Source organism: Taudactylus pleione, unplaced genomic scaffold (assembly GCF_031769625.1).
Source record: "Taudactylus pleione unplaced genomic scaffold, aTauple2 ptg000041l, whole genome shotgun sequence".
Classification (NCBI taxonomy): Eukaryota; Metazoa; Chordata; class Amphibia; order Anura; family Myobatrachidae; genus Taudactylus; species Taudactylus pleione.
In genome coordinates, this window is record NW_028284443.1 from 69,593,685 (window position 1) to 69,609,157 (window position 15,473).

Sequence of the window (15,473 nt, forward strand, 5' to 3'; positions counted from 1 at the left end):
TTGGTTTTTGTTCTGAATTTTTTTAAAAATTTATAAAACCGCTAAAATCAACAGCGGCACAAACACATGACAGTTTAAAATAATATAGCACATCTATGATACAGTGGTAAAGCAGTGGCAGACATTATGGGCCAAATTCAATTCAGTGCAAAGTTGAATAGCAGCGGGAGGGAGCTCCCGCAGCTATTCAATTCAAAGCGCTGTTTGTCTGGTCGGGAAGCAGGTAAGTCTGAGAATGTTGGTTCTTGCGACTTAACCTGGGTGTTAAGACGCGGGAACCGGCATTCTCCAACTAAAGTGCCGGGCGCGCGGTTGTTAGCGCCGCGCTAAGCCGGCAAACAGCTGTGCACTTTTGTCGGATTTCTCCTCGCATCCCCAGGGGGGTGCGAGAAGAAATCCTTTAGCCGGCCAAACAGTGCGGTGTATTGAATAGCTGCAGGAGCTCCCTCCCACAGCTATTCAACATCACACTGAATTAAATTCGGCCCTATGACAGTTTAATAAACTATAAAACCCTATAGAATGTTTTCATCAAGAACTAATAGTCTGAAAATAAAAGCCTAGTAGAATACAAAATACAATATATTATTAAATCACAGGCCTCATGCTAATAGAAATTGACAATTGTAGAAAGTAAAAATTGATAACTAATAAGTTAAAAACAAACTTCTCCAACCAGACAATCACAGACACAGACCCAATCAAATAAATTCAAATCAAATCATACAGATAGAAGATACAGATACAAGATACAGAACATCAACACCTGTGACAAGTGGCTGTCCAAAACGAGATGTATACTGTGCCGTGACCTCTAGGAGAGAGTTAAGAAGCTGTAGCTGATGCTTCATGACTTGAGTGATACACTGTGTAACAGGATGGCGGCTATCATACTTGCTTCCTCTTGCAAATGATTGTTTCATACACAATTGTGTGAAAATACTAGTCTTCTTCATCCCTAGCAACAGCAGTCCTAGCATGCAAGGATTCTTCTTGGGAATCCTAGCTAGGAAAGGAGTCAGTTTGCCTTTGTAAATTGGATACAGGACTACCTCTGATCATTAATGAGAAGGTTGATGATGAAGGTGTTGGCGGTGGAGTTTGCATGTGCTGGGTACTATCCATGCTGCTGTTAGCTGATGCTGGACTGCTTGTTATTATTTTCCATTATTTTCCATTTTTTATAATAAATAATTTGCACAAACTTACTGCAAATGGCATAAAAAGTACTGAATTAATATATATATTAATGAACTTACTTGGGGTGGTGTCACTGTCAACTGCATCTGAAAAATTATAAGTGCAGTCTGAATCCGAGGAGGAACAGGAAGAATTTTACATAATTTGTTTAGGATCAAGGGTTTGAGCAGGGAAATATGAAAAGAATTGGGGACTTTTAGGTAAGGAGGTAACTGAAGGTGATAAGCCACAGGATTGATCACTTCGATAATTGAGAAGAGCCCGATGAAACGTGGGGCGAATTTCATCGAAGGCACTCTGAGACGTAGATTCCGAGTGGATAGCCAGACTTGGTCTCCAATTTGCATGCGTGGTACCTTCCTACGTTTCCTGTCTGATTCGTAAGAGGCATTATGCGCAAATTCAGCCCAGGGCAGTAAATCAGACCAGTTGTCTTGAGAAGATGTCATGAAGATCCTTAGGAAGGTCTCAAGGTCCTGATTAATCCTCTCTGTAGATCCGTTGCTTTGTGGATGATAGGCTGTGGAGAAGTTTAGTTTAATTTAAAGAACAGAACATAGCGCTCTCCAGAATTTTGCCACAAATTGAGCACCACGATCTGAGACTATTTCGGCAGGAAGTCCATGGAGATGAAATATATGTTGGACGAACAAGTGAGCCAAATCAGGAGCAGTTGGCAGCTTCTTTAAAGGCACATAATGGACCATTTTCGAGAATCGGTCTACCACAACCCAGATGGTGGTGTAACCCTGAGAATTTGGTAAATCTGTAACGAAATACATGGAGAGATGTGTCCAAGGATGTGATGGAATAGGCAGGGGCAACAACTCACCAGCTGGGGCCTGACGCGAAGATTTATGCTGAGCACAAGAGGTACATGAAGAAATGAACTCCATCACATCAGACTTCATAGATGGCCGCTAGTAGTCCCTTCTTAGAAGTTCCAGAGTCTTCCGAGTACCTGAGTGACCTGCAAAATGAGAGGAATGAGCCCAAGTGAGGAGTTGCTTTCTTAACTCCGGGGCCACAAAGGTTTTTTCCAGTAGAAGGTTGTAATTGTATGCTGGCAAACACTCTTGATTCCAGTACCGGGGCACTACGTATGGTCTCTGAATTGTCGCTACAGAGAAGGGACCTGGACAGAGCATCTGCTTTCTGGTTTAGAGCTCCAGCTTGGAAAGTCAGGGTAAACTGGAATCGAGCAAAGAAGATTGCCCATCGAGCTCGTACACTGGATATTCTTAAGGAAGAGGAGATTCCTATGGTCTGTGAAGATGGTAAAGGGAAATTTGGCCCCTTCCAGCAGGTATCTCCACTCTTTTAATGCCAGCTATACTGCCAGGAGTTCTTGTTCACTTATAGCATAGTTTCTTTCGGTGGGAGTAAACTTCTTGGAGAAAAAGTCACAATGGTGTATTCGGTTGTCTTCATACCGCTGGGACAGAACTGCTCCCACAGCTTCAGACAATTCATCTACCTCCAACAGGAAGGGCCTATCCAGAGCTGGTTGTCTTAGAACCGGAGCTGAAATAAACGCTTGTTTCAGAAGTTGGAAGGCAGTCTCTGTTTCTGGTGACCATAGGGCTGGATTAGCACCTTTATGGGTCAGGGTCATAATTGGAACCCTCAAAGAAGAAAATCCCTTGATAAAATGCCTGTAGTAGTTGGCGAATCCAAGTAGTCTCTGGATGGCTTTCAGGGATTGAGGTCGAGACCAGTCCAAGATTGCCTGCACCTCTTTAGAGTCCATTTCCAGACAAGAGCCAGAAATTTAGTAGCCAAGGAATGGCACACCGGGTACATCAAAAATGCATTTCTCCAATTTACAATAGAGGCGATTCCTCCTCAGACAGGACAGTACTTCCGTCACGTTTGTGATGTTCTTCTACCGAAGATGAAAAAATGTATATATCGTCCAAATAGACAACAACTGATATGTAAAGCAAGTCCCGGAAAATTTCATTGACAAAACCCTAAAAGACAGCAGGGGCATTGCACAATCTGAAAGGCATCACAAGATATTCAAAATGTCCATCTCTGGTATTAAAAGCGGTCTTCCACTCATCCCCTGTGCGAATACAAATGAGGTTATAGGCCCCTCTCAGATCTAATTTAGAGAATATGATGGATCCCTTGACTCTATTGAATAACTCAGTGATTAGCGGAAGCGGATATCGATTTTTGACCGTTATGTCGTTGAGGCCCCGATAATCAATACAAGGTATTAGACCTCCATCCTTTTTGGCCACAAAAAAGAACCCCGCTCTGGCTGGTGTTAAATCGTAAATAAACCTTTTAATATATTCCTTCCTATAAACCTCTAAGATTCACCTGCCTAGAACCTCTAAGACAAAACCCTGCCTAAAAACCTCTAAGACAAAACCCTGCCTAAAAACCTCTAAGACAACGCTAATTGCGTACGCAGTATGACCGCAAATAAAGACAGGAGTGGAATCTTGTGGTTCCAACGCACAAGTATTATTCAGGTAAAAGTACAGTCAGTTACACGCAATCTATACATACATAATTTAGGCGTAAAAGGAAATAATACAGACCAAGTACGGTTATACATACGCTGCGCCTCTGGATCCAGAGATAGACTTCTCACTAGATATCCTCAGCTCACCCAAAATTCAGCATGAGCTCCCAAACCAGTGTTTGGACACATGTATTTATTCCCCCCCCAGACTGAAACAGGACAAAGGGGAAACTTCCTGCTGATCTCATTGGTTCCCAGAGGAGGAGCATATGTAACGACACATTTAACAGGTTGTTTCAAATAGACTTTTCCTGCCTCTAACAGCCGGGGTCTTTCTGGTAACGCCTCCTGTAACATTCCATCAACTAGAACATTTTGTTGCTTATAAGTTCTGCGATCCATAACTTGAGTTTGCATGATGCGATCTCTCCACCGATAACACCGGGATTCTGTAAAAAGCGTAGGCATCAGAACGAGATCAAACATACCTTGCTTATCATATATAATACCTTAGATATCAAAAACCTCTATTTCTTAGCATTTAAACTAACTTAACCAACTTGAATCATACATTTTGATGCTTATGGAACCTTATGTGCGAATATGTAGTGTGTGGGTATTTGGGGTTTGATATAAGGACGCTAGTTATTAATGGGTGAGATTTAAGTGCATAATCTCTCATACACGAAGTGAACCTCCAGCAGTGTGGATGGCTGAGGGTTGTAATTCGACATGCCCTCTGTCAGCAGGCCCCCACCTGCTGTGTTCAAAGGAAAACAAAACCTCTTTTGTTCTCACAGACACTTGTGTGAAGTGCAAATGTATTATCACCTCAAACTATGGGATTAGGAGACATCTTGTCTAGTATTCAGGCAAATCCACTTATGTAGATATTATATTACAATTGCCACAACTATACTTTATCTGCATCCCGGGATTCCCAATTTGTATGTAAAAATACCCATTGTCTCTCCTTATCTACTTAGAAAGCTGTTTTTTCCCGTTGCCCTTGGTGTTAACAAAAACATTGCCATCTGTTCTTAGTTAATGGGTTATAACTTGAATTAATGCTGACCACACAAAATGGTGTCTTGTGATCTCATTTCCAAAATGGCGTCGCTGCGATTAAATTTTAAACTGAACTTGTCTCACTCAATTATTCAGCTTTGACACTGGAGAGGTGGAGGGGTGAATAAATCCTTTCTCTAACTTCTCCTGGATATATTCAGACATTGCTTTGGTCTCAGGCAAGGAAAGAGGATAGGTGCGGCCCCGGGGTGGCATCTTGTCGGGCATTAAATTAACAGGACAATCCCATTCTCTGTGAGGAGGTAAGATATTAGCCTGTTGCTCAGAAAATACATCAGTGTACTCCTGGTACTCTCTAGGGATAGCTGGAGGAACTGATGAAACTGTTTTCCTTACAGGTCGAATCTTGGGAAGACAGGATCTCTGGCAATCAACCCCCCATGAGAGGATTTGCATAGAACACCAGTCTATTTTGGGATTGTGGGCGTAACCAGGGTAGTCCTAAAATAATTTCTTGGGAGGCTTCGGGTATCACCAGGAATTTCAGAGACTCGGAATGGACTGCTCCAAAACGGACTAGTATTGGTTGAGTTTCGTGGGTGACCTTTCCGTTAGCCAGAGGACGACCATCTATAGCTGTCAGGGAAATTGCATGATTGAGGGATTTGTATGGGATCTGAAATTTTTAATTAAACTGGAAGTCATGAAATTTCCAGCTGCCCCCGAATCCAATAGAGCAGAAGTGAGGACAGGTTTAGGCTTGAGATCTAGGGCTAAGATTAATACAAAATCTTTAGAGTTTGAGGATGGGCTCATTACTCCTAACTTGCAGTCCTCAGTGGCAGTTAGGATCAGGCGTTTCCCGATTTATGGGAACAGGAGGCCACCAGGTGAACCGAATCTCCACAGTATAGGCAGAGGTTTTCAATATACTTCTCTGACGTTCCTCTTTGGTGAAATGGGTATGGTTCACCTGCATAGGCTCTACTTCCATAGGAGGAGAGGATGAACGGCTGGGTAAGGAAGGGGTAGATGACCTTTGTCGGCCGGTTGTGTGCTTTTCAGCCTGACGTTCTCTGAATTGTAGGTCGATCTTGTTACAGAGTGAAATCATATCGTTTAGATTGGTAGGAAGTTCAAGGGTTACTAAATCATCCTTTAGTTGGTCAGACAGTCCATGCCAGAAGGCTCCGGTAAGGGCTTCATCATTCCACTTGAGCTCTGATGCTAAAATCTGAAATTGTACGGCATACTGGCTGACGGGACGAATTCCTTGTCTCAGAGTCATAATACCAGATGAAGCTGATACAGTACGTCCGGGCTCATCAAAGATCCTCCTGAATGATGACACAAAGGCTGTATAGTTATCCAGCAGAGAATCGGAACGCTCCCAGAGTGGGGAAGCCCAATCCAAGGCTGAGCCGGACAACAGAGACACTATGTAGGCCACTTTAGTTTTTGCACTGGGAAAGTTATCAGGCTGTAAGGTGAAATGTATATCGCACTGGTTCAGAAACCCCGGCAGAGTTTAGGGTTGCTGTCAAATTTGGTGGGCATAGGAAGGTGTAAGTGAAGAGATGTCCTGTTACAGTATTCCCAGGTGCAGGAGAGAGCGTAGGGACTGTTTGCAGATTATCCTGTCTTTTAGACATTTCCTGTAAAAACTGAGCCATTTGGTGCTGCATGGTTTCCAGGTTTTCCAAACGGCCAGCAATGCACCGGAATAAATCTACTCCAGACTCCTGTTCCGAGGCCGGGTCCATGGGCCAGTGCAAACTGTGAGGTTCTGGTTTTGTTGTGGGCCCGGGGTGGTGATAGGAGCAGACACTGAAACAGGTTAAAAGAAAATATGGAACTTTTAATGAGGGGTTTGGTAGACATGAATATGACAAAAAACTAAAGTCCAGGTATAGCACTAAGCGCACTTGGGAGCAGTGGTGAAGTAATGGGAGAAAGTCCAGTTAGTGACCGGCAATGGAAAATGTCCAGGTAGTGACTGGTAATAGAAAATGTCCAGGTAGTGGCAGACAATGGGAACTGTCCAGGTAATGACTGGTTAATAGAGAAAATGTCCAGGTAATGAGAGGCAGGGTAAATCAGGTGTAGTGATTGAAATGAAGAATGCAGGTTCAGGAAGAATCATCCAGCAGAGTGTCAGTAGAGGCAAGGTGCAGGGTGAACAGCAGACTCAGGTACTCAGGCAAGGGGAAGGTAATAGAGGATGCAGGGTAGTCCAGCGGGGTTGGAGCAGACAAGCAGGCAGGCAGGTAGCATATCACAGTAACAGGTGGTGAACACAGGGTACTCTCTCTCTATGCTGAGAAACACGTTGCACTGGCAATGAAGTGAGACTCTGAACATCCCTAAATACCAAGTGCTGTGCCGTGACTGGCCAGAGAGAGCATGTGACAAACCAGGATTGGGCGATTAGGTCACATGACCGGAGGCAAGATGGCGGCGCCTATGCCGGAGCGGAACGGAAGCACCACCAGGCCTCACCAGCCCAAAGTGACAACATGCCCGTACAGAACCACGCACAGCCAACGCCCCTCGCCAAACACCAGCGCCACCACCAGACGCCCGCCGCCATAGTGAACTCACAGGTTATACCCGTCAACCACCATGCCGAGAAACTCTGGTCGTGACAATCACGAGGGCAGGAAACTTATATGCCATCCAAAACACGCAAGATCTGAGATTTCAGAGAAAATTACTTTTGCCTCATTTTGAGATCCGAACTTGACAGAAAGACCCAAGCCGGGACTCGGTTCTCCTTGTAAACCGGATGTGTTTGGCTTTCTGCAAAACCGAACCACTCATCTCTAAGTTAAATACAAGTGCATATAGTCAAATTGTATGAGTATTAATATACTATATGGATCCTGGAGATTGTAGCAAATTTATTTCTTCTGCTATTCATCCAGTCCTTTTATGCATGTAACATATACTCAGTTTTCTCAAGTGTTAAATACACTAAACTGCTTTTGCATATATATGCATAGAATAAACAAGTAGATTTATTAAAGAAGGTAAGAGGACGTAGATCCACCAAAGGTCACTGTCTGACGACAAAAAGGATCACCATAAATATTACAGGAGATTGCAGCACAAAAGTAATTTAGCAATACAATAGTGACTACACAATGGGCAATAACTCTTTTGGATAGTGGAATGGGTTTCTTTAAGTTAGCATCTCTCTGGCTACGTCTATGGAAAAGGCAGTTTCTCGATATACTTTAAACAGACAATAGTCTTTGCAGGATGCAGATATTCAGTACAGGTTGAGTCTCCCATATCCAAATATTCCGAAATACGGAATATTCCGAAAAACAGAATTTTTTTGGCACGACTGAGATAATGAAATCTTTGATTTTTGATGGTTCAATGTACACAAACTTTATCTAACGCACAAATGATTAAAAATATTGTATAAAATGAGCCGCAGGCTGTGTGTATAAGGTATATATAACACATAAATGCATTTCGTGTGTATATTTAGGTCCTATTCCCAAGATATTTCATTATGGTATGCAATTATTCCAAAATATGGAATATTCCGTTATCCAAAAAAACCCTGGTCCCAAGCATTTTGGATATGGGAGACTCAACCTGTAATAGCAACACAGATCACAGATTATTGCAAAAACCTCAAACCTGGTCAGTATTTTACTCTACAGTCCACTCCTTGGAGTAGATGTATATCACACCGTCTGCACAAACTCAGGGCCTGATTCAGCAGTGATCGCAATTGCAACTACGTACGCAGATCGAGTGATTGTTTGCCACTGAGCATGTGTATAAGCTGCACTGCGCATGCGCTGCGATCGCACTGCGATTACGTATGCACAGAGGAATCCATCGCAGAGTGAGTGGCAGGCTGTTTGGTGGTGGTGATAGGGGAGGGGTCGGAAAAACGCAGGCGTGCCTGTTTATGTATGCCATTGCTTGGACGTGCATAAATTAGCCACTGTGATTGCATATGCAGCATGAGAGCCAACTGCGTGTGTAGTGACTTGCAGTGTATGTGACAGGTCAGACCTGGTGTAAATACTACCTGAGTGGTCAATGTGCGACGTTGGTACCAATGTATATGCAGAAAAGCGACAGTGAACGGATGTGAGAAAGCAGCAGTGGGCACCTTTATGGGCACCACAAAGCGGTGCTTTGGCAAGCAGTAGCATATTTTCACAGCTGCGTTCCGTGCAAATTCGCAGCTGTGATCGCTGCTGAATCAAGCCCTCAGTCTCTTACACAAGTCAGAATTACAAAGCACTGTACATGTTTCTTAATATACTTTCAATATTTCTTAGCAGATCTCAGTATCTCTCAAGAATTCACAGTATCTGTCAATAGTTCTTAGTATTTCTCATAGACTAATTCAAAGGCTCCTTAACAGTTCTAAGTAGCTCTGCACCTCAGTATGGATTTCTCCTTTCTACAGCTCTTTTCCTCACTCATAGCCTTCACGGGTCTCAGCTGCGACTTCCAGTACTGACACAACCTCTCCAGCTCTCGGTCTCACTCTCTACTCTACTCTACCATCAGCATGTACTCAGTGGCTTCTGTCACTCTCACCACTTCAGCGATAATGCTTTGCCCAGTTTCTAGTCTCTCACAGCAGATCTGCGGCACCTCACCCCTCTCTGGACTCCGCTCCTCTGCATCTTCTGGTCTCAGCTATGCATATGCAATTACATACTTCTGGTTTTGTTACTGGCTTGTCTGTTTTGGCATGTAGCAGCTCCACTTAGTGGCAACCTCCTAAATTACAACATCCATTGGCATATAAGGGGCATATGGATGGTGTATGACAGTATATAATGGACATGTAGATGTGTCTTATGGCATATAGGTGCATGTAGAGGAGTCTGGTGGCATATTATGGGCATATAGAAGAATCTGAATGCACAAAAAGGGCATGTGAAAGGGTCTGATGGCATATAAGGGGCATATGGATGGTGTCTAATGGCATATAAGGGCATGTAGAGAGGTCTTATTGCATATTGGTCATGTGAAGGCGTCTGATGGAATATCATTGGGCACATAGAGGAGTCTGATTGCACAAAAGGGCATTTGGAGGAGAGTGAAAGGGGTATGGAGAGGGGGTCTGATAGCTTATAAGGGGCATGTGGAGAGGTATAATATATAGATATGTCCACATACACTGTTGCTCAAGTCATGCCAAATCGCCACTTTCGGCTTGTCAGGTCACGGGCAGCTGAAGTGTACTTGTCGCTTAGAATGTGCATTTTATTTGCATAAATAAAACAACTGGGAGCAACAAAACTACTTTGCTAACTTTAACTGATTAATTTGATGTGCGATATTTGTATATCTATGCTAGTCTGTATCTGTGTAAGGGCTCCAATGCGAGGGGCCGTGGCTTTTTATCATGCCAACTATTGCTGTGCTTTATCTGCAACTTTGTATGTGTTTAAAACTAACTCCTGTGCAATTAATGTAGCAACCTAGAGTCTCTAGTACAGTACACTGTGAGTGATATTTCGCTGTATCTGAGATGCAAATAAGATGCATAATGAAAAGAAAAATAATAAATAAGGCATGCTACTCTTCTTGGAACGTCAAGAACGTGCCAAGCATCTTGCACCATATGGCATACAGATGCTAGGTGTATGAGGAAACAATTGTATGCACAAACACATTCCCGTGTAAAACTATATTTTATCCAGCACATCAGGGGCGAATATGCCATAGGATTCACCAGGAAGACTCCCAGTGGGACAACTAACCTCTGGGGCTGCTGACAGTTTGGTGACTTTTTTTGTTACAAAATTTTGTTTTTGCACTTCTGCTCTTGCACTGAGCAGTGTCACTCTGCGAGCTCTCCACTTGGGGACCCAGAATTTCCCTTAAAATGTACCCCTGAGATCATTTAGAGTCACCTGTTTATCCGCTATCTCATCCTCCTACAGGTCACCACCACTGATGCCTTTCTCCGGTACACTTCTCCTTGCTCACGCATGTGGTGGATGGCAGCAACGTGAAGCTGAAGTGCACTAGCACCAGGTCTTACCTGCACCCTTGTGGACCTGCCTCTACTGTACCTACGCCTGATCTGCCCGACGGTTCGTGGTCCTGGTGAGTGGAAGAAACTTTGTTGACCTCTGCCATCTGACTTCTGCTGCTGTTATTAATACCCCTCAATCTATATACCCAAAATGTCGCTGTTTAGCGCTACAAGTCGCATAAGAAATAATTGCTTTCCAATCCAATTGTGGTTCCAAAGCACAAAAAGTTATATTATTCAATGAAACGTATAACACACTGTGATCTATCAATTAGCGCAAAAAGCAAGTAAATACAAAAAGCAAGTAAATACAAGCCGATACATATGCGTGCTCACTGGTCCCAGTAAACAGTCGTCTCTCCAGAAGCCTGTGGTCATCCAAGAAGAATGGCTGCATACTATAACCAGTACCCAGGCTATATACCTTGCAGAACAGAGAGACTAGTTAACAGATTTCCATTGGGTCTTGCTCCTGGACATTCTGGTACGATGCAGATAATTGGACAGTTCATACAGCATCACTAGGGGTATGTTCCAGTTCCTCAGGCGTTGCTTTGTGTGGTTTTCCCATCGAAGTACTGGTCTAAACTAGTCAAAAGACACTACATACAGATATACATTCTAACCACTAATTTCCTATGATTCATAACTTGCAGACGCATGATGCGATCTCCTTGCCGATAGAACCGGAGATCTGCAAATAAACAGTGATTTAGAATGGTACCAAACATGACATGTCTACTAGTCTCTGTACCTTAAACATCACATACTTTACATTTCATAACATAAGTATTAGCTAATAAAACCTCTAAAACCTCTAATATTAAGCTTAATGCTTGGGAACCTTTTTTATAAGAGATTGCATGTGTGAGAGTGAGAATATTATGTAAAGTCGCTAGTATGTGTCTATGTGTTTTGTGCTTATCTGTGCTTTGATAAACAGCGCAACTGTGCGTTGTGCGTCTTGTATATTTTATATGTATTATTCAATGTGTGTATAGGTTATGGTAGGACTATGATAAGCGGTAGCAAAGCAGATGCACCACGCTAATAATCAAATACAGCATTGTACACAATGGTTTCGTGCTGACGACACAAGATGGCGTCGTCAGGGGCGACAAAAAATGGCGTTGCCAGATATTAATTTAAGATTTGGTCTCAGCCAATCATCCGGCTTCAACACTGTGTAGGCCGGGGCTGCTGTGGTTGGCTCTGGTGACTCGGCTGTGATCATTCATGGAGGCGGCTCCTGTCGGCTACTGGTCTCTGCTTGTGTTAGCAATTGAGACACATCTTGAAAGGGATGTAGTTAAGAGACCGGCGGCCTCTCTATACCAACGCTGAAATCCCAACAAGGGAGTTAAGTTAGGCATCGATATACCAATGCCTATCTTAATCAGGACGCCGGAATCCAGGAGGACGCATGCCTGATCGAAGGTAAGCCCATAGTGTTAGCCGCGATGGGGGGGAAGGTTAGGTTTTGGTCAGTTAGCGGGGTTAGCATTAGGTTTGGGGGGGTTAGGGTTATGCACCCCTAGGGAGGAGGGGTTAGGTTTAGCAACTAAAGGGGAGGGTTAGGGTACGGGGTGGGAAGGGTTAGGGTTAGACTACAAGAAGGGAGGGCTAGGGTGAGAAGGGGGGAGGGTAAGTATGCTTACTCGACCCCTGTTGGGATACCAACCATCGAGATGCCACTGTCGGTATTGTGACAGGAGGCATCCCGACAGCTGGCATTACATACCCATTCCATCTTGAAGATATCACACAGAATAGATTTTGACATGTTATGCATTTTGAGAATATCATATTTTGGGAGGGCCTATCGTGCGTAAATCTGACTCTCTGGTTGCTGCAGATGGACCCTTATCACTAAGATACCTGGGACTGTTCCTGTCTAATGCCTGGAGCTGTGATCCTACACCCCCTCTAAGCTATTGTTCAACCCCCTACTAACCACTTGTCCCTTACCCTGCTATTTTGTCTACCCATCCCCTGCCTCTTAAAACTGCCCCCCCTGCACCTTGCAACAGGCACCCCTGCACCCTGTACATTTCACCCCTGCACCCTGTCCCTTGGGAGGAACCACCGCTCCCCCCTAACTGCAGCTGCTGACACCTGAGGATGCCCCCCCTGCACAAAGAAAGAAGAATCTGCCCATAGGGCTGAGGAGGTGAGTGCCTGCTCCATACTTAGTAGTCCACAGCAGGGGGCCCATGAAAATGTTGCTATGGGGCCCCCTAGGTGTAGTTATGCCTGGCACAAGGGTTAGTTTGTGTGGCAGCCAGGGCCGGATTAAGGCTATAGGGGGCCCGGGGCACATCAGACAGGGGGCCCTATTACACAGTTAGGCAGATTAATTATCTCTCTCTCACTCTCTCCCTAATATGTATTTTGTTACCATATAATGTGTGTGTGTGGGTGTATGTTCTGCCGTATATGCTCCCAAATGGTATTACTATACCCCTCACCCCACATAGTGACCCTGATTCCGAGGTGGGTGCAGCTATGGTTACCAACGGGGGCCGCATATTGGAATTGCACGGAGATCTATGCAATTTTAATAGGTGTTCCTGGGCGGGGACGTAAATGGCGTGTCGGACGCAGTTTCACTGGCACCGCCGCAGACATTCTGAGCAACCATAAGGTTGCTCTAATGTCTGATGGTGCAGTTGATGTTCGATTGATGGTGCATCTTCATGTGGGCATCAGCGGATTTGTTTTGCGGACATGGTCTCAATAAGGTGCCTACCGACCGCAGCATTAGCATCAAGATGCTGTAGTGGCTGCGACTTTGTTGCAGCTGCTACTGCAAATCCATCCACCTCTGAATCAGGCCCAGTATTGCTACACCCCCACCTCATCACCCAGATGGCAATAATATACCACCCATAATATTACTGCACCCCACCACCCAGAAGGCAGTAATATCCCCCCATAATATTACTGCACCACCACCCAGATGCCAGTAATGTACCCCCCATAATATATCTGCACTCCCACCCCACCACCCAGATGGTAGTAATATACTACCCATAATATTAATACACCCCCCATCCCATTAACAGTACCCCCACAGATAACATTAATGCACCCCACCCCCAGACTGTATTAATATACACCATACACCTTCTCATCCGCTGTACTTACCTCAGCAGGAAGATCATGGTGTCCTTGTCTCAGCAGACTGTCACTGCAGAGCTCGGAGGAGGAGAGAGACAGGCTGCCCTACACAGACAGGGGACACGAGGGAGAGAAGAGGACTGGGTGGTGGGTGGAGACTAGGGGAGGAGAAGGCTAAACACAGGGTAGAGTGGGGGAAAGGGACGGGGCTTAACGGAGGCAAAGAGACGGAGTCTCAGCCGGGAGGCCTCAGAGGAGAAAGAGGCTTTCTTACTGCAGCGCACTCACAGCCCTGCATAGTTTACTGCATACAGGGCCAGGACTGGCAATACAAATCCCGGTACACTGATATCTCTGGGGGACCCTCCCTCCCAATCATCTCTTACCTCCTCTCCCCCCTCAACCCGACCCCTGTGGGTGGCTTAAAAAAAAAAAAATATATATATATACACACACACACACACACACACACATAGATATATATATATATACACACACACATATACATATATATATATATATAAACATATACACACAGGAATATCGTGGGCGGCACTCAAAGGACTTCAATATTTGAATAGTAAAACAGGAGATACTACTCCGTAGCTTAACGTTTCAGTTGCTTTATCAACTTTCATCTGACGAAAGTTGATAAAGCAACTGAAATGTTAAGCTACGCTTGGAGTAGTGTCTCCTGTTTTACTATTCAAATATTGAAGTCCTTTGAGTGCCGCCCACGATATTCCTGTATACACCTGAGTTGTGAACTTGCGTCACTGCCCGGGAGGGATGGCACCAGGACCAGCTGTCTTTGAACGGAATTGAGTGCCGGTATTGTGGAACTGTATATATATATATATATATATATATATATATATATATGTGTATATATGTGTGTACATATATATATGTATATGTGTGTACATATATATATGTATATGTGTGTACATATATATGTATATGTGTGTGCAAATATATATATGTATATGTGTGTGCATATATATATGTGTGCATATATGTATGTGTGTGTATATAATATATATATATATGTGTGTGTGTGTGTGCATATATATGTGTGTGTGTGCATATATGTATGTGTGTGTATATATATATATATACACGTGTGTGTGTGTGTGCATATATATATATATATGTGTGTGTGTGTATATATATATATATATATATATATATATATATGTAGATATATATATATATATATATATATACACACACATAGATATAGATATATATATATATATATATATATAGAAAATACAAGGAGCTGGTATAGAGCGCCTACTGTGCTTATATAACTTATTATAAAGTGCTAACAATATAAAGTGATATCGTGCAATAAAAGTGCTAATGCCAGGATAGTAATATCAAATTATCATTATCCTCAAATATTTATGCAATTTATTATATATAAAGTATAACTTATAAAATAACAACGGTCTATATGACTAAAGTGCTATTGCAGAGATCCTTCAAGGATCATAAACTAAATTAACAATCATAACATTCCATAAACATGTGCAAAAAATGCATAAATAATTTAAAATGTGAATCAATAAAAGTGCAAAAATTCATTTAAAATAACATAAATTAGTTTTAATC